General features: G+C 52.1%; 1 non-coding gene and 1 pseudogene across 1 annotated transcript; both read right to left on the bottom strand.

Moving 5' to 3' along the window:
* Positions 1-10,142: 10,142 nt before the first annotated feature.
* Positions 10,143-11,248, bottom strand: LOC135578172 (olfactory receptor 6B1-like; annotated as a pseudogene).
* A 5,364-nt stretch (positions 11,249-16,612) lies between these two features.
* TRNAS-GCU (transfer RNA serine (anticodon GCU)) lies at positions 16,613-16,694 on the bottom strand. Its single transcript has one exon. It is a non-coding gene; the product is annotated as a tRNA-Ser (tRNA).
* Positions 16,695-18,868: the final 2,174 nt, after the last annotated feature.

Genomic DNA, 18,868 nt, shown 5'->3' on the forward strand with positions numbered 1-18,868 from the left:
GGGGGGCAGGTGGTGCAGGGTTCTGGGGTGCGAGTTTTCTACTGAAGGATGTGGGGTGGCAGGATTTGGGGGTGCAGGGTTTGGGGGTGCAGGGTTTTGGGGTGAATGTTTGGTAGGGCAGGATTTGGGGTGTGGGGTTTGCGTGTTCAGGAACTGGGGGACCAGGGGTTGGGAATGACGATCCTAGTGTGCAGGCTCTGGGGTGCAGGCTTTGGGGTGCAGGCTTTGGGGGTGCAGAAGCTGGGAGTGCAAGACTTAGGGAAGCAGAATTTGGGGGTGAAGGGTTTGGGATTCAGGATCTGGGGTGCAGGATTTGGGGGTGCAGGGTTGGGGCCAGAATCTTGGGGTGCAGCTTTTGGGGTTGTAGGTTTTCAATGTGCAGGGTTTGGGGGATGCTCGGCTTTGAATTGCAGGGTTTGGGGGGACAAGATTTGGGGGTGCAAGGCTTGTGCATGCAGGGGTTTAAGGTGCAGGATTTGGGGGGGCAGGGTTAGGGGGGACAGGGTTTGGGGCTGTAGGGTTTGTGGGTGCAGCGCTCTGAGGTGCAGGATTTGGGGTTGTAGGAGGCATAATCTGTGGGTGCAGCTTTTCAAGTTGCAGGGTTTGGGGGTGCAGAGTTTTGAGGTGCAGGATTTAGGGGGCAGGACTGGGGGGGCGCAGGGTTATGGGGGTACAGAATTTGGGGCTGCAGGATTTTGGGTGCCAGAATTGGGGGTTCAGGGTTTAGGGTAGCAGGATCTTGGGGCGAAGGGATTGGTAGGGCAGGATTTGGGGGTGCAAGATTTGGGGTGAGGGTTTGGGGGTGCAGGCTTTGGGGGTGCTAGGTTTGGAGGGGTGGGCTGGGGGGCAGAATTTGGGGTGCAGGATTCGAGGGTGCATGCTTTTGGGGTGCAAGTTTTGGGGCTGCAGGATTTGGGTGTTTAGAAGCTGGGGGTGCAGGATTTGGGCACGCAGGGTTTGGGGGTGCAGGGCTTTGGGTGCAGAGTTTGGGGGTGCAGGTTTCATGCGCTCAGGACCTGTGGGTGAAGGACTTGGGGGCTCAGGGTTTCGGGGCACAGGGTTTGCTGCTGCATTGTTTGATGTGGCAGCATTTGGGGGTGCAGGGTTTAGAGGTGTAGGGTTTCTGGGTGCAGGATTTCGGGTGCAGGGTTTGGGGGTGCAAGATGTTGGGGTCTGCAGTTTTAGGGTGCAGGATTTGAAGGAAAATGATTGGGGGGTGCAGAGATTTGGGTTGCAGCGTTATGGGGGTGCAGGATTTGGGAGTGCCAGATTTGGGACTGAAGGACGTGGGGCTGCAGGATTTCGGGGTGCAGGGTGTGGGATTGAAAGATCTGAGGATGCAGGGTTTGGGGGTTCAGGGTTTAGGGCAGCAGGATCTTGGGGTGCAGGGGTTTGCTGTGAAGGTTTGGGAGACAGACTTTTGGGTGCAGGGATTTGGGGCGTGAAGAGTTCAGGGGTGCAGGATTTGGGTTTGCAGGATTTGGGTTTGCAGGGTTCTGCAGTTCTGAGTTTTGGGGTGCAGAATTTTGGGGTAAAAGGTTTGGGGGAAGGATCTGGGGTGGAGGATTTTGGGGGGCAGGATGTGGAGGTTCAGGAAGTCGGGTTGAAAGATTTGGGGGTGCGGGGTTAGGGGAGAAGGGTTTGGGGTGCAGGTTTCGCATGTTCACGATCTGTGGGGGTGCAGGGTTTAGGGTACAGGGTTTGGGGGTGCAGTGCTCAGGTGTTCAGGCCCAGGGGATGCAGGATTTGGGGGGTCAAGGATTGGGGGTGCATTGTTTGGCAGGGAAGGATTTGGGGGTGCAGCATTTTGGGGTTGTAGGAGGCAGGATCTGCGGGTGCTGCTTTTGAAGTTGCAGGTTCTGGGGGTGCAGGCTTTGGAGATCAGGATTTGGGGGTGCAGGATTCATCATTGCAGGGTGTTACGCATTTAGAGTGGGAGGATCTTGGGGGGCAGGGATTGTTAGGGCAGGGTTTGGGGGTGCAGGTTCCACAGTTTTAACAACTCGGGTTCAGGATTGGGGTGCAGGGTTGGTGTGTGCAGGATTTGGGGGTGCAGGGTGTGGGGCTGCAGGGTTCTGGGGTGGAGGATTTTGGGGGGTCAGAACTTGGGGATGCAGGGTATGGGCATGAAGGTTTTGCAGCTGCAGGATTTTCGGGTACAGAACCTGAAGTGCAGAGCTTGGGGGTGCAGGGTTTGGGGGTGCAATGTTTGGTGTGGCAAAATGTGGGGTGCAGGGTTTAGAGGTGCAGGATTTGGGGGAGCAGGGTTTTGGGGTGCAGGGATTTGGGGGTGCAAGTTTCATGCATTCAGGAACTGGGGTTGCAGGAATTAAGGGCGCAGGGTTTGGGGGAAGAATTTGGGGGTGCAGGGTTCTAGGGTGCAGGGTTTGGGAGTTCAGGATTTGGGGGTGCACGGGCTTGGGGGGAAATTTAAAGTTGCAGAGTGTGGGGGGCATAGGACTGGGGCACAGGATTTGGGGGTGCAGGGTTTCAGGGTTCAGGATTTGGAGGTGTGGAGTTTTGGGGCTGTAGGAGTTTTGGGGTGCAGGGTTTGGGGTTGAAGGATTTGAGGGTGCAGGGTGGTGGGGGAAGGATTTGGGGGTGAGAGATTTGGGGCGCAGGATTTGGGGATGCAGAGTTTTGGGAGGCAAGGACCTGGGGGTGCAGGATTTGGGGGTTCAGTTTTTAGGGTAGCACAATCTTGGGGTGCAGGGCTTTGCAGTGAAAGGTTTGGTAGGGCAGGATTTGGGGTGCAGGATTTTGGGGTGCTGGGTTTTGGGGTGCAGGATTTGGTGTTGCAGGGATGGGGTTGAAGGGCTTGGGCTTTCAGGCCTTTGAGGTGCAGGATTTGGAGGTGCAAGGTTTGGGAGTGAATTCTTTGGGGTGCAGGGTTTGGGGTTTCAGGAGGTGGGGGAAGGATCTTGGGGTGTAGGGTTTGGGGGGGCAGGGTTTCAGGGCTCAGGATTTGCGAGGGCAGGATTAGGGGCGCCAAGATTTTGGCTTTAGGGTTTAGGGGTGCAGAGTTTGGTAGGGCCGAAATTGGGGTTGTGGGATATTGTGCTGCAGGGTTTTGGGGTGAAGGGTTAATAGGGATGCAGAATCTAGGGTGCAAGATTTGGGTTTCAGGTTTGGGGGTGCAGGATTTTAGGGTGCAGGATTTGGGCCTGAATGCTTTCAGGGTGCAGGGTTTGGGGGTGCAAGAATCGAGGGTGCAAGGTTTGGGTGTCCAAGATTTAGGGGAGCAGGATTTTGGGGAGCAGGGTTTGAGGGGTGCAGGGGCTTTGGGTGAGGGATTTGGGGTTCAGGGTTAGGGGGTGCAGGGTTTTGGAGTGTAGGGCTTTGAGTATGGCGTGTGGGGAGGCAGGACTGGGGGGGCTGCCTTTGGGGTACAGGATTTGAGGGTTCACTGTTTACAGTATCTGGATCTTGGGGTGCAGGTTTTGGAGGTGCAGAGTTTGGGAGGGAAGGATCTGGGGATGCAGGATCTGGGGTGCAGGGTTTGGGGTGCAGAGTTTGGGGGTGCAAGGTGTGAGGGGCAGGACTAAGGATTGCAAAGTTTTGGCGGTAGGATTTGGGGTGTAGGGTATGGGGTGCAGGAACTGGGGGTGCCTGATTTGGGGGTTCAGGGTTTGCGGGTGCAGTGTTTTGAAGTGCAGGGTTTGGAGGGGGGAGGTTTTGGGGGTGCAAGATTTGGTGGTGCAGGTTTTGGGGGTGCAGTGTCAAGGGGGTGGAGGAACTGGGGGTGCAGGATTTTGCGTTGAAGGGCTCTGCAGTGCCGGGGTTGGCCTGCAGGGTTTGGGGTGCAGTATTTTGGGGTGCAGGGGTTTGGGTTTCAGGACCTGGGGGTGAAGGGTCTTAGGGAACAGGATTTCAGGGGTGCAGGGTTTGGTGGGGAAGGGTTTGGGGGTGCCTGGTTTAGGGTTGCAGGATTCGGGGATCAAGGGTTTGGTTGTGCAGGGGTTTGGTTGTGCAGGATTTACAGTGCAGGCCTTTGGGGTGCAGGATTTAGGAGCCAGGATTTGGGATGCAGGGTTTGGGGGTGCAGGATTTACGGTGCAGGCCTTTGGAGTGCAGAGCTTTAGGGTACAGGGCTTGATGAGGCAGGATTTGGGGGTGCAGAATTTTGCGGTGAAGGATTTGTGGGTGAAGGATTTTGGGGTGCAAGATTCAGGGATGCAGTTTGGTATTACAGGTTTGTGGGGGTTCATGGCTTGGGAGGAAGGATTTAGGGGCGCACAATTTAGGGGTGCACGTTTTGTGGGTGCAGAGTTTAGAGGGGAAGAATTGGAGATGTAGGAGTTTTGGGGGCATTATCTGGGGGGTCAGGATATGGGGTGCAGGGTTTTGAGGTGGGGGACAGGGTTTGGGGGCAGGGTTGGGAGGGATTGGCCTGCAGGGTTTGGGGTGCAGTATTTTGGGGTGCGGGGGTTTGGGTTTCAGGACCTGGGGGTGAAGGGTCTTAGGGAACAGGATTTCAGGGGTGCAGGGTTTGAGGGGTGACGGCCTTGGGGGCCTTGGGGATGAAGGATTTGGGAGCGCAGGGTCTTGGGGTGCAGGATATGGGGGTGCAGGGTTTGGTGGGGAAGGGTTTGGGGGTGCCTGGTTTAGGGTTGCAGGATTTGGGGTCAAGGGTTTGGTTGTGCAGGGGTTTGGGGGTGCAGGATTTACGGTGCAGGCCTTTGGGGTGCAGAGCTTTAGGGTACAGGGCTTGATGAGGCAGGATTTGGGGGTGCAGAATTTTGGGGTGAAGGATTTGTGGGTGAAGGATTTCGGGATGCAGGATTCAGGGATGCAGAGTTTGGTATTACAGGTTTGGGGGGGTTCATGGCTTGGGAGGAAAGATTTGGGGGCGCACAATTTAGGGGTGCATGTTTTGTGGGTGCAGAGTTTAGGGGGGCAGAATTGGAGATGTAGGAGTTTTGGGGGCATTATCTGGGGGGTCAGGATACGGGGTGCAGGGTTTTGAGGTGCAGGTTTCAGGTGTTCAGCACATTGGGGTGCAGGGTTTGAGGGAAGGATCTGGAGGTGCAGGGTTTCAGGGTGCAGGGTTTTGGAGTGGAGGATTTGGGGGGGCAGGGTTAGTTGGGATTTGGGGTTACAGGTTTTGGGGGTGCAGGGTTGAGGGAAATATTTGAGGTGCAGGGTTAGGAGAGTGCAGGATTTCTGGGTGCAGAGTTTGGGGTGCTGGGTATGGAGCAGCAGGATCTGGGGGTGCAGGTTTTGGGGGTGCATTCATTTGGGGGGAGGATCTGGGGGTGCAGGGTTTAAGGGTTCAGGATTTGGAGGTGTAGCGTTTTGGGGTGCAGGGTTCTGTGTTGAGGTTTTGGGGGTGAAAGATTTGGGGGTGCAGGCTTTGGGGGGTCTGATTTGGGGGTGCAGGGTCTGGGGGTGCAAGATCCTGGAGTTCAGGATCTGGGGTTCAGGATTTGGGGCTGCAGAGTATGGGAGGGAAGGATCTGGGGCTTCAGGATCTGGGGGTGCACCGTTCGGGGGTGCAGGGTTTCGAAGTCAGGTCTAAGAGTGCAGGGTTTGGGGGTGCAGGGGTTTGGGGAGAAATTTAAGGTTGCAGAGTGTGGGGTGTATAGGACTGGGGCACAGGATTTGGGGGTGTGGGGTTTCAGGGTTCAGGATTTGGAGGTGTGGAGTTTTGGGGTGCAGGATTTGGGGGTTCAGTGTTTAGGGTTCACAACCTTGGGGTGCAGGGGTTTAGAGTGAAAGGTTTGGTAGGGCAGAATTTGGGGTGCAGGATTCTGGGGTGCAGGCTTTTGGGGTGCAGGATTTGGTGGTTGCAGGGATGGGGTCGAAGGGCTTGGGCTTTCAGGCCTTTGAGGTGCAGGATTTGGAGGTGCAAGGTTTGGGAGTGAATTCTTTGGGGTGTAGGGTTTGGGGGAGCAGGGTGTTGGGCAAGGATTTGGGGGTGCAGGGTTTTAGGAGGGCAGGATTTAAAGACACAGGATTTGGGGGTGCAGGGTTTGGGGATTCAGGACCTGGGGGTGCAGGTTTCAGGGTGTGAGGTTTAGGGGTGCATTATTAGAGGGTGGAACATTAAGGGGTGCAGGGTTGGGTGGTGAGGATCTGGGGTGCACATTTTGGGCGTTAAGGACGTGGGGGCGGAGGACTTGGGCGTTCAGGGGTTGGCAGTGCACGGTTTGGGGGTGTAGAGTGCAAGTTGGGGGGGCAGAATTTTGGGTGGAGGATTTGGGGTGCAGGGTTTAGCGGTGCAGAATTTAGGATGGAAGGATTTGGGTATGCAGGGTTTGGGGGTGCAGGGTGTTCGGGGAAGGATCGGAGGGTACAAGATTTGGAGTAGCAGGGTTTTGGGGAGCAGGGTATAGGGGTCAGGCTTTAGGGGGACAGGGTTTGGGGGGCAGGGTTGGGAGGGATGATTTGGGGGTGCAGGGTTTAGGGCAGCAGGATCTTGGGGTGAAGGGCTGGGTAACAAAGGATTTGGGGGTGCAGGTTTTTAGGGTGCCATTTGTGGGGGGCAGGATTTGGGGTACAGGGGCTTGGGGGTGCAGGGTTTGGGGGTGCAGGATTTGGGAGTTAAGGGATTTGGGGATGCAGAATTTAGTGGTGCAGGGTTTGGGGGTGCAGGTCTTGGAGAGGCAGAATTGGGGGTGCACGTTTTGGGAGTTAAGGGATTTGGGGGTGCAGATTTTGGGTGTCCAGGACCTGGGGTTGCAGGATTTGGGGATGTAGGTTTTGGGGGGGCAGGGTTGGGATGCTGGGTTCGGGACATGCGTCTGGATGATTTGGGGGTGCAGGGTTAAGGGGGTGGAGGATTAGAGGTGCAGGATTTGGGGGTTCAGGATTTGGGGCTGCATGGTATGGGAGGGAAGGATCTGGGGCTTCAGGATTTAGGGGTGCACCAGTTTGGGGGTGCAGCATTTAGAAGTCAGGTCTAAGAGTGCAGGATTTTGGGGGGCAGGATCTGCGGGTGCGGAATTTAGGGGTGTAGGGTTGGTGGGTGAAGGGTTTGGGGGACAGAATTTGGAGGTGAAGGTTTTGGGGTGCAGGGTCTGGGGGTGCAGGATTTGGGTTTCAGGATTTGGGGATGCAGGAGCTGGGGGTGCAAGATTTGAGGGTGCAAGGTTTGGGTGTTCAAGATTTAGGGGAGCAGGATCTTGGGGTGCAGGGTTTGAGGGGTGCAGGGCTTTGGGGTGAGGGATTTGGGGTACAGGGTTCTGGGGTGCAGGGTTTGGGGGTGCAGGGTGTTGGGGAAGGATTTAGGGGTACAGGGTTTGGAGGTGGAGTGTTTCAGGGATCAGGGTTTTGGGGGCAGTATTTTGGGTGCAGGGTTTGGGATTGCAGGATTTGGGGGAGCAAGACTGTGGGGTGCAGGGGTTTGGGGTGCAGGGTGTTTGAAGAAGGATCTGGGCATACAAGATTTGGGGTTGCTGGGATTGGGGGTTAAAGGCTTTGGGGGTGTTCAGGTGTTCAGGACCTGGGCGTGCAGGATTTGGGGATTCAGGGTTTGGGGGTGTAGGGTTGGGGAGTGCAATGTTTGTGGGTGCAGAGATTGGGGGTCAGGATCTGGGGGTGCATGATTTAGCAGTTCAGGGTTTGAGGATGCAGGATTTTGAGGTGCAGGGGTTGGGGGTACAAAGTTTAGGGGGCAGGGTTTTGGGGTGCAAGATCTTGGGGTGTATGAGGTTTGGGTGTGGGATTTGAAGGAAAATGATTTGGGGGTGCAAGGTTTTGAGGTGCAGGATTTGGGGGGCAGGTTTAGCGTGTTCAGGAACCAGGGGTGCAGGATTTTGCGTTGAAGGGCTCTGCAGTGCCGGGGTTGGCCTGCAGGGTTTGGGGTGCAGTATTTTGGGGTGCAGGGGTTTGGGTTTCAGGACCTGGGGGTGAAGGGTCTTAGGGAACAGGATTTCAGGGGTGCAGGGTTTGAGGGGTGACGGCCTTGGGGGCCTTGGGGATGAAGGATTTGGGAGCGCAGGGTCTTGGGGTGCAGGATATGGGGGTGCAGGGTTTGGTGGGGAAGGGTTTGGGGGTGCCTGGTTTAGGGTTGCAGGATTTGGGGGTCAAGGGTTTGGTTGTGCAGGGGTTTGGGGGTGCAGGATTTACGGTGCAGGCCTTTGGAGTGCAGAGCTTTAGGGTACAGGGCTTGATGAGGCAGGATTTGGGGGTGCAGAATTTTGGGGTGAAGGATTTGTGGGTGAAGGATTTTGGGGTGCAGGATTCAGGGATGCAGAGTTTGGTATTACAGGTTTGGGGGGTTTCAGGGCTTGGGAGGAAGGATTTGGGGGCACACAATTTAGGGGTGCCTGTTTTGTGGGTGCAGAGTTTAGGGGGGCAGAATTGGAGATGTAGGAGTTTTGGGGGCATTATCTGGGGCATCAGGATACGGGGTGCAGGGTTTTGAGGTGCAGGTTTCAGGTGTTCAGCACATTGGGGTGCAGGGTTTGAGGGAAGGATCTGGAGGTGCAGGGTTTCAGGGTGCAGGGTTTTGGAGTGGAGGATTTGGGGGGGCAGGGTTAGTTGGGATTTGGGGTTGCAGGGATTTGGGGTGCAGGGTTTCGGGGTTCAGGATTTGGGAGGGCAGGATTAGGGGGTTCAAGGTTTCAATTGTAGGCTTTAGGGGTGCAGAGTTTGGTAGGGCTGAATTTAGGGGTACAGGATTTGGGGTGCAGGGTTTGGGAAGTCAGGATCTGGGGGTGGAGGATTTGGGGGTGCGGATTGCGGGGCAGGGTTTTTGGTGCAGGGTTTGGGGGGAAGGAGCTGGGCGTGCAGGGTTTGGGAAGAGTATTTTGGGGTGCAGGAGTTTTGGGTGCCGTGTTTGTGGGGCAGGTTGGGGTGATCACTGCTGACCTGCACACACTTGCTCTCTCTGGTATTCACCTTCACTCTTGCTCCTCCATCTCCCCACTGTTCTCTCCACCTTCTCTCTTTTCGTTTCCACCACACTCTTGACACAGACCTGACCCACTGAGAATGTTCCAGAACACGCTGATCCAAACCCCGCTGGGACCTTCGGGCTCTATGACAGTGTGAAAATTGAGTGTGCAACAGAACCCTTTTGGTTGTCAAACACCTTGAAGATGCTGGAGTCCAAGCATAACCCCCCCGGCACTGCCCCATGTCCCTCGGGAGCTCATGTGGAAACCCCTCCAGGGATGGCGACTCCAGCACTGCCCTGGGCAGCCTGTTCAGTGCCCGACAGCCCTTGCTGGGAGGAACACTTTCCAGTCTCCAGTCAGAACGTCACCTGGTACCATCGGGGCCGTTCCCTCTCCTCCTGTCGCTCGTTCCCGGGGCAGAGTCCCAGAACCCCGCTCTCGGGGCACTCTGTGGGGCGGCCCCGTCCCGGCCGCTCCCCGCACTCCCGCTCTGTCTCTCGCCCGAAGGCTCGGGCGGGAACGGCCGCTGCGTCCCGGCCGGCCAATCGCAGCTCGCCGCCTCAGCCCCGCGCGCCGCCGGCCCTTGGCCCCGCCCCCTCCTCCCCTCATCCCCTCAGGGAGGAACTTCACCCCGCCAGCGCTGAGCTCGGAGTTCAGCACCCAAATATCTTCACAGTGCGAGAAATGCAGCTGCGATTCGTGCTGAGATGTTCAGTGTTTACAGGTGTAACCAAATGAGGCTCGGGCTCTGAAGCTGGAAAAAGGAAAGGTGGTTAAGTTCTAGGTAAAAAGTTATGAGACTTGTTTATGAAGTCTCATCCAAAGACCCCAAAGACCCTCCTCAAAACCACCAAGTGACACAGCGCAGGCGAACAGGGCGGCTCAAAGAGGAGACTGGAAATGCTTCTCCGAGACTCCTTGTAATGAGAAGCGGGAAAGGTTATGAATATGTACAGGCGTTCCTGGGGTCATTGTGAATATGGAACACCTCACTGTATTTAAGCACAGCTCTTGTTGTTAAAAGGTGTGCGTGTTGGGCGGAGCGAATCCCCCGCGCACCCTGCGCTGTTTTGCTTTTGCTCTAATGAACACGTGTTTAAGGAATACAGTTAAGGAATTGGATTAAACATTGTTTATCCATAGAAAAAGCCAAAGTTATTTATTTCAATTTCCAATATTCCTACATGGTTTTGAAAACTATAAATCTAGGGTTTAGGATTTTCAAAAGCCTGATTTCCATCAGCCAAAGTCCTATTATGGCTTATTTTATTGATACTGTAGCAGAATATTCAGCGTCACAGCGCTCACGAATGGGAAGGAGACATTTCCACATACCATTTCTTCCTTGCCGGGCTTCAGTGCAATGAGTCAGTGATGACGGAGTCAGTGATGAACAAGCTGTAGAGGTTTACTCAACCACATTTCAAGAAGGACACTTGTCACTCCTCTCATGTTCCTCCGTATCCTTATCCTCAGAACTTACTGGTGTGCAAAGCAGCTTGTGCCCGTGGTCTTTCTCAGACTCTCTTTCACCTCCTTGTTCCTCAGACAATAGATCAGAGGGTTCAGTGCTGGAGTGAACACAGCACAAAAGACAGACACTGTTTTGTTGAGTTTGGACGGATGGATCCTCCTGGGCCTGGCGTACATGAAGAGAGTGGCCGAGAAAACGATCATGACTACAGCCAAATGGGAGGTACCAGTGGAAAGGGCGTTTCTCCTTCCCTGCACTGAAGCACACACAAGATAGTTGACAGGATACAGCAGTAGGAGAAAACAATGATCAGGAGAGGTATCAGCAGGACCACCAAGGCTCACACAAAGTGCACTGTCTCTGCAAGGGACGTGTCAGTGCAGGAAAGGCTCAGGACGGGAGAGATGTCACAAAAGAAGTGGTTCGTGACGTGAGTTGTGAAACTAAAGACACCTTGACCAAGGAGATGGAAAAGCCTCCTGCCCATGGGAGAATCAACAGCTGAAGGCACAACTTGTGCGTCCTGATGGCTGGATAGCGCAGGGAATGGCACACAGCCAAATAGCGGTCACAGATGACACATTCAGTGCACATAAGGGAGATGAAGAAGTATAACTGGGTCATGCAGCCGGAGAATGAGATGGTCATGCTCTGGGACCGGAACCCAAGCAAAAGCCTGGGCAGTGTTACTGAGACATAACAAATCTGCAGGAAGGACAAGTTCCCCAGGAAATAATACATGGGCTTTTGGAGGTGACGGTTCCTTTTCACCACAAAGATAATAATGGCATTCTCAGTGATTGTTACCGTGTAGGTGGCCAGAAAGATCAGGTAAAGTGACGTCTGAACCTGCAGCCCGTAGGAAAATCCCAGGAGAATGAACTCTCTGACAGCAGTTTGGTTCTTCATTCCATGCCGGGTGCCCACAGCGATCCCTGCAGGTGTCAGTGGAGAAAAACAAACAGAACAGTTCCACAACAGCGAGTTCATGTGAAGAACTGGGGCATTTAGTAAACTGTTTCCTGTGGAAACTTTCTACAAAGTTGAACAACATTTCTTACAGGAAAGAAAGTGAGAGGGACGCATGTCTTTATTCCAGTGATTTGTTACTGTACTATCAATAGCAACACTAGAAAATCAACCCAAAATGTAGCAAAACCCCTCTGTAGCGCACACTGTTTTCATGTAGGATGGAATGTGAAGAACACAGACTGGCTGCTGACATTCCCGCTACTGAGAGCAGCACCACAGAGGTTCAGGTGGTACAGGGATAAAAATTACTAAAAACACAGGTGTAATGCTAATGGAACACGGAGTTTTGAAAATGTCAGACTTTCTTCATTTCCTAACAGGAAATTATCCACCTTTGTGTTTCCAGGGGCAGCAGTGATGGTCATAGGAGAGACTGCTACAGAGATTACAAATCCCTTAGTTACAGATTTTAGGAATTTATGTTTAAGCAAGAGCTTTGAACTGAATCTAAAGACCAGATCCTGCAGTGGGTGGCTCCTCTGGCTTGTACTAAACACCTGTCTTTGACAGAGAAGAAGAGTTCTTTCTTGTTTCAGTTTGCTCTCAGCTCTGATTTAGACAGCTGTCCAGCCAGTAACTTAGAGCAGACCTTGCATGTTCCCATTGACTGTTTCGCTCTAGATTCCTTTTATACTCAGTGGATATCTGCTTGAGACGTCGACTGAGCATTTGTAGTCTAGACTGTAATACTGTATATGGATCTATCTCCTTGCTAAACACATCTCTTATTTGTGCTCTAGAAATGCCAATTTCTCCTCATGGACATTTTAGTGATCCTTTACTAACCTTTAAGTAGTTGTCCATACCATAAATGATTTAAGGTGGAGAAGGTGAGGTTTCTTCTTCCTGCTTTTAAGGGCAATGAGAGCAAATAATGAACACATAAACACGCTTCTTTCCAATCTCTTAGATTTTACAGCTCGTTAATATATGCATGTTTGTGTATGCATGAGAGAAAAACATGTTGTACAGAAGATGCATTAATCTATCCAGAACAGTAATATACTCTTCAGCTATTTCCTTTCCTCCCCTGAACATGTGTGGTCTTTTTATTAGCGAGGGGCTGACAAATCTGACTGGAATCCAGGAACGAAGCTTTGGCAGTTTCTGTCTCTAAACATGAAACAGAAGAATCCAGAAATGGCGAGCAGGACAGAGAATTTAACTGAAAAACTGGATGTGTTTTGCCATTATTCTTGACTTACAAGTGTATTCCCTCACTATACATCTGGCAGTTTACATGATGAACATATATTGGATGGGATAATCAAGAAGAATTGCTTGTTGAAGGATTCAGCGCAATCATTTACACTGTAACTGATCTATGATTTCTTGATCTATTCATCTGTTACTGTAAGAAAACATAAAGACTGACTTACCAGTTCAGGATTTCCAGCCGTGCGTGTGGCCTTTAAACTGCAGGAACGAGCAGTGGATCAGATGGATCTTCTCTGACCCACCTGAGAGGTTTTCCTTCCAAGGACTCGCTGTCTTTGCTGGGAAAGCTTCCCTTATACCATAAGCACTGAGCTGATAAAGTCGTCTGCCAATCAAAGAAATGAAAGGGAAGAGGAAGGTTGTTATCTCCAATGATCTCCAATAATTACCCCCAGAGGCTAATTTCTATGTATAATTACATGTAGGAGAAACAGGGTCTGGCATGAGATCTGGGGAATAAAGACCATGACAGAAAACACGTCATGCCTAGTACAGAATGAGTGTTCTTCTGCTAAAATGCATTAGGAAGAAAAGACTAAGCAGAAATTGTATTTACTGAAATGTTTGGGAATTCTGTAGTTTTATTTTGAATAAAAAGGGACATTCGGAGAATGTTTTTTTTTCTTTTTTAAAAAGTCTCCTTCAGTTTCCACATTTAAACAGTAAAGATGCAAGAACTGGTCCGTGTTTAAGAAACCCAGAAACAGACACCTATGTAGATGTGTCTGCCATACGTACTGAGAATGCAGATTTTATTTTCTAGATAGGCATGCAATGCCATATTCAATGTCGTTGGACCTATCTGGTCACAAAATTGCCTCCAGACATAGTGAAATACCATATACATATATATACACTGTCAATCATATGTGAGGATAAATACCAATGCCATGTGCAGCACAGCTTCCTTTGGAAGGAAAACCAGGAAAACATGCAGAGCAGTAACTCTGTGTTCTAATGCAGCTCCCGCTGTCACCAGCTGAAGCACCAGAGTGTGGACGCATCACCCAGAGAAGACGACTCACAACTGAGACACCCTCAGATCTATTGGATTTGTCACTACAAACCCGACACCGTTTAGTTTCCTCAGTTTGCTTGTCGTGTTTGTTCTCCCTCTGGAGAGGCTGGTGCACTCTGATGGATTCTCCTGGATAAGCCCCAGGTAGAAACACAAGGAGCCAAAGCACTCGGCCACAAGAAATTGCATTGAAACAAACAGGCAAACGAAAACCAAACCAAGACGTTCTTCACTGCACCAATTACTCTGCTCACACAAAGAGACAGTGGGAGATGGAAAGCTGACACCAATGCTTTTAGTTTTCACTCGAAACGATCTAAATTGCAAAGGTTTGAGTATAATTACTAAGTAAATGATCAACTGCAAATTTTTGCCAACTGATTTTTTTAATATAAAGTTGGTGGGGGGTTCCTAAAGAAAATGGAGATGGCATTGTTTAACAGTTCTGGTGAGCATCTGTCAAAGGTGTTGCTCTTGTGCAATTCTTTCTCTCCTGTAAGCTTTGTTTTCCATTAAAACAATAACAACAGGAACTCAAAATGTAAAGTTTCATCGACCAGCCTGTAGTTCCAGAGATTTTCCTCCTCGTCCATTTTTAGGGTGGGTGCAATGTCCGTATTTTGGAGAGTTTGCACCTTCCCTTCGTTCCCGTGACCTTTCAAAGAGAGCAGAGTCAATGACATGAAGCTGTTTGGAACCAAGTTCAACGCCAGTGAAGTGAAGCAGTTGATTTACGGAAGTTTGTCTGTTGGAATGAGTCAGGTCTAGTTAACACAACTGACAGCATTGGCACGTGAAGTGTAAATGGATATTACCTGAGTAGAATTAGGCAAAAGATGGTTATCCACCAAATAAATGGTAAAATGGCTTAGCGTGCTCAAGAAAATGCATAAACTATTCAAACAAGATGTTATCCACAAGGAAATGCAAAACGCTTGGGAAATGTCTGGGACAAAAGCCGTGAAAGCCAATAACGGTGACAGCACCCCAGAGACCACCTGAATGTATCCATCACAAATGTGATATTCCCTACCCAGTCCTGTTACTGGTGACACTCAGGAACGTCTGAGTTACCCAGGAGTACCTGATAGACAAGATCACTACTTTATCCCTAAAACTGCAGAAATGTGATGAACTGCACTTGGACTGCAATAGAACCTCATACAAGGATTTTTATTAGTATTAATTGCACTTTACATTAACCTGTTTCTTTGTAGAGATCTGTTTCTACAATCAGGTGGTCATTGCCTGTTAGATGGTTCACGGGGTTACATGGTGAGTTCACAGATGATTAAATCAGGAGAATCATGGGCCCAAAATGTCCATTTCATGCTGACCCAGCAGACCATGCAGACGGGTGACAAGACCCGCTGCTGGGAATGCACACAGGTCCTGAAAATTCAAATGAAGGGTGCCTGTATTAGGAATATCCCTTCCTGTTTATATGTCTTGGGACACTTTTGGGAAAACACCGTGTTTGAATTTTGATCAATCTGGAAGAATCAAGACTGAGTTAGAGGAGATCAGAAACATGTTGCCGTCTTGCGTGAGGCACAGAAAGACAACAGCTCGTACGGATTTCAAGAGGTTTGGACAGGATTTTTGCCCTGGATTCCTGATTCACAGTCGTGGATTAAGAGGTGGATTGGAATGATCGTATTAGCAGTTGTTATATTTGTATGTTATGCTGCAATGTGTGGTGAAGCGTTCTGTTGCACTCACAAAGACAGTTTGAAGCCTGCACAATTACTTGAGTTTTGTTTAAAACGCATCTTGAGATGGCTGGATGAAGTGTCCTTTAGCTGAACGTTGGTCACTAAATGCTGAAATGATTATGTAACCAATATGCAAATGTGTGACCAATTAGGTCTGCAGGACTCCCTGAGGATGGTAACATTTTGTACATAGTGGCTGCTACTTTTCTTCCTGGTGTGCTGGCTTTATTCCAGCACCCAGACCTGCACAACTCTGTAACAAATAACATCTCATCTCTGTGTGCTACAATTGGGCAAATTGTGAACTGGGCAGCAAACCTTGTTTTGGAGACAACAGTTGCCCTTGACCCCCAGGCCCCACATCCCTTGGGCAGGGGGCGTTTCTGGCTGCTCGGCCTCCACACAGGTCTGCCCTGCAGAACCCGCTTTGTCACACAGCTGTAGAGGGTTTGTGTGTCTGGAGCGTGAGGGGAGGCCGTGGGAGCCGGGATTGTCCCCATACGAACGGCAGGGAATGAAGAGGCAGCCAGACTCTCACCGGTAGCGCCGACTGGCAGTGCAGGATGTCGTGGGCACAAATTAAAACATATGGAATTCCATCTCAAAGGCAGCAAACACTTTCTTACCGGGAGGCATGTGGGTGTCGTACAGTGGAGCAGATTGCCCAGAGAGGTTGTGCATCTCCAGCCTTGGAGATGCTCAAAACCCAAGTAGACTGTGTCCTACACAACCGGCTCAAGGTGACCCTGCTGGAGCAGTTGGCTTGGACTAAAGGATGTCAGCAGGTCCCTTGCAACCCCAGTGATTCTGAGATTCTGAGAACAGAGAAGACCAATGCCTCCCATTCAAAAAAAATAAAAAACCTTATTTGAAATGTGTTCTGTGACAGAAAGTGTCTTACGTGTATTTTCTTTCTCGTTTCCGTGGCTGGTTGAGCCTCACTGATGGCGAGGTGAACAGCATTGCCTGCTCTTCTCTGCTCCACCACGCCGGTCACCTCACTGCAGACGGCTACCAGCGGTTCAGCATGACTGCAGCTTTATGCTTTACTACTCCAACCACCTTCCTGTGCTGCCTGTGTTTGGAAAGTCCTTGCAGGATGTTTCAGTGTCTCTCTTCCCAGGGGCTGAGGAGAGGCTGACAGTCCTGTGAGTTCCCTGGATCTTCCTTTTCCATTCCTGTTCCTCGTGCGGAGGTGAGTCCTGAGCCACCTGCAAGGTATTTTCTGGCAACTCTTGTCTTAAAACAAAGGCTCACTGGGGGCACACATCAGGCTGCTCACACCCAGGAACTCTGACCACTGCCAAGTGCCCGATGAGGATGGGATTCGAACCCACGCGTGCAGAGCACAATGGATTAGCAGTCCATCGCCTTCACCACTCGGCCACCTCACCAGCACACTGCTGCTGCTCCTGAGGCTGCTGGCACTGCCGCTGCTCCTGATCTCGCGCTGCCTGCTCCTGCTGCTCTGGCTCCGGCTCCAGCTGCAGCTCCAGCTGCTCCGGCGGTGGCGGCTCCTGATGCCTGCACCTTCTTATCCTGCTGGACATGGGAGGGGAGGAAACAGCCTCCAGCTTTTGCCTTTTGGGGACTGGCCCACTCCCACAGTAGCTGGGCTGCGCTCTGAGGACCTTTGGGAGACAGGTCTCAGCATTCACATCAGGAAATGACTGAACAGCACAGCCCCACACACCTTCCCAGGAAGGAACACGGGAGAGTGACCCTGGGGCGGTTCAGTGCCTCCAAGGGAATTTACAGCCTCTCCAGGGAGGTGCCAGAGTCCCCATGACTTCGGCTTTTCAAGATGCGATTGGACAGGCGCTAGATAATCTCATCTAGGCTCCCTTCCCCACAACGCCTTGGAACAGATCATCCTCCAGGGAACCCTTCCACTCAGGGAGGTTCTGTGAGTTTTCAGACTCACATCATACTTTGTTTTGTGGCTTTTGAGCTGTGCCAGGTAGTAATGGGGCTCCTTCCACAAGAGCTCTCACTCCACCTGGCCTTGCCTCCAGCGCTATGAGATGTCAGGGGCAAAAGATGAGGCTCTCTCAAGGCCAGGAACCATGGGTAAACCTGTCATTTACCAAGGAACTGTTTTGGGTTCTCAGCTGGCTGGCATTGGAGAAGAGGGGAGGATGAAATAGGAGTGTCCTGCAGAGCTGATGCCAACTGTCTTTAATGAGAAAAACTGCTTAAGCAACGCAGTTTGGAGGCTGAGGAAAGCTCAGAGAAATGCTGCCGTCTGAAGGAAAACCTCCCTGACAGGCATGCTGCTTTTCCAGCTCCCCTGCAAGGCTCTGGCAATCACGTATTACCCACTGGGAAGGGCGGAGGGAGGGAGGAGAGAAGGGAGGAGGGAAGGGAGGAGGGAAGGGAGGGAGGGAGGAAGGAAGGAATGAAGGAAGGAAGGAAGGGAGGAAGGGAGGATTTCATGGGAAGCATAAAGTCAAGCAGAGCAAGACGGGGAAAGAGAGAGGCTTCCTTGGGAAGAGGCAGAAGGCCCGTGCAGGCCCCTTCCTGCAGGGGGAGCGGTGGGAGCCCAACTCCTCTGCAGACCATGGCCGTGCTCTCAGGGCTGGCTGCAGGGTTTGTTCCGGGCTCCCAGTGCTTGACCGTGGGCAGGCAATCCACTGGCTTCAGCGTCCCAGAGGCCCGCAGAGCCCATGGCCCAGACCACCCAAACACCCATCCCCAGGTAGCCCCCAGAAGCAACATGCACAATGGCAATGCTGAGGGAGCTCCCCACAGCAGCCGATGTGGTGGATCCCACAGTTGTGCCCTGAGGGAAGGAGCTGAGGATTGGGCCTGGCAACATCACCAGGACCAGCGGGGGCTGGATGGCAGCGATGGAGTCGGCGCACTGGATGTCGCACAGCTCGTTGCAGCTGTTGGCAAGCGGGACTGGGCCGCAGGCAGCTGGCAGGCGTGGGCTGTAGCAGGACATGTCTTGTGAAGGGAGACAACCCTGCAAAAGTGGGAGGGAGAAGAGGACATCAGCTGTCGGGCCCTTTCAGACCCCCTGACTCATCGAGTCCAACCGTAACCTAACGCAACTCTCGCACTAAAGCATGTCCCTAAGAGCCTCGTCTAAACGCCTTTTAAACCCCTCCAGGGATGGTGACTCCACCACTGCCCTGGGCAGCCTGTTCCAGTGCCCGACAGCCCTTTCTGTGAAGAATTTTTTCCTAATATCCAATCTAGACCTCCCCTGGTGCAAACTGAGGTCATTTCCTCTCGTCCTATCACTTGCTACTTGGGAGAACAGACCAACACCGTCCATGTTACAACCTCCTTTCAGGCAGTTGTAGACAGTGATAAGGTCTCCCCTCAGCTCCTGTTCTCCAGGCCGAACAGCCCCAGTTCCCTCAACAGCCCCTCGTCACACTTGTGCTCCAGACCCTTCACCAGCTTTGTCGCCTCCTCTGCGCTCTCTCTGGTGTTTCAATGTCCTTCGTACGACGAGGGGCCCAAAACTGGAAACAAGATTCAAGGTTTGACCTCACCAGTGCCGAGTACAGCGGAACAATCACCTCTCTAGTCCTGCTGGCCACACTATTCCTGATAG

Source organism: Columba livia, unplaced genomic scaffold (assembly GCF_036013475.1).
Source record: "Columba livia isolate bColLiv1 breed racing homer unplaced genomic scaffold, bColLiv1.pat.W.v2 Scaffold_95, whole genome shotgun sequence".
NCBI classification, from domain to species: domain Eukaryota; kingdom Metazoa; phylum Chordata; class Aves; order Columbiformes; family Columbidae; genus Columba; species Columba livia.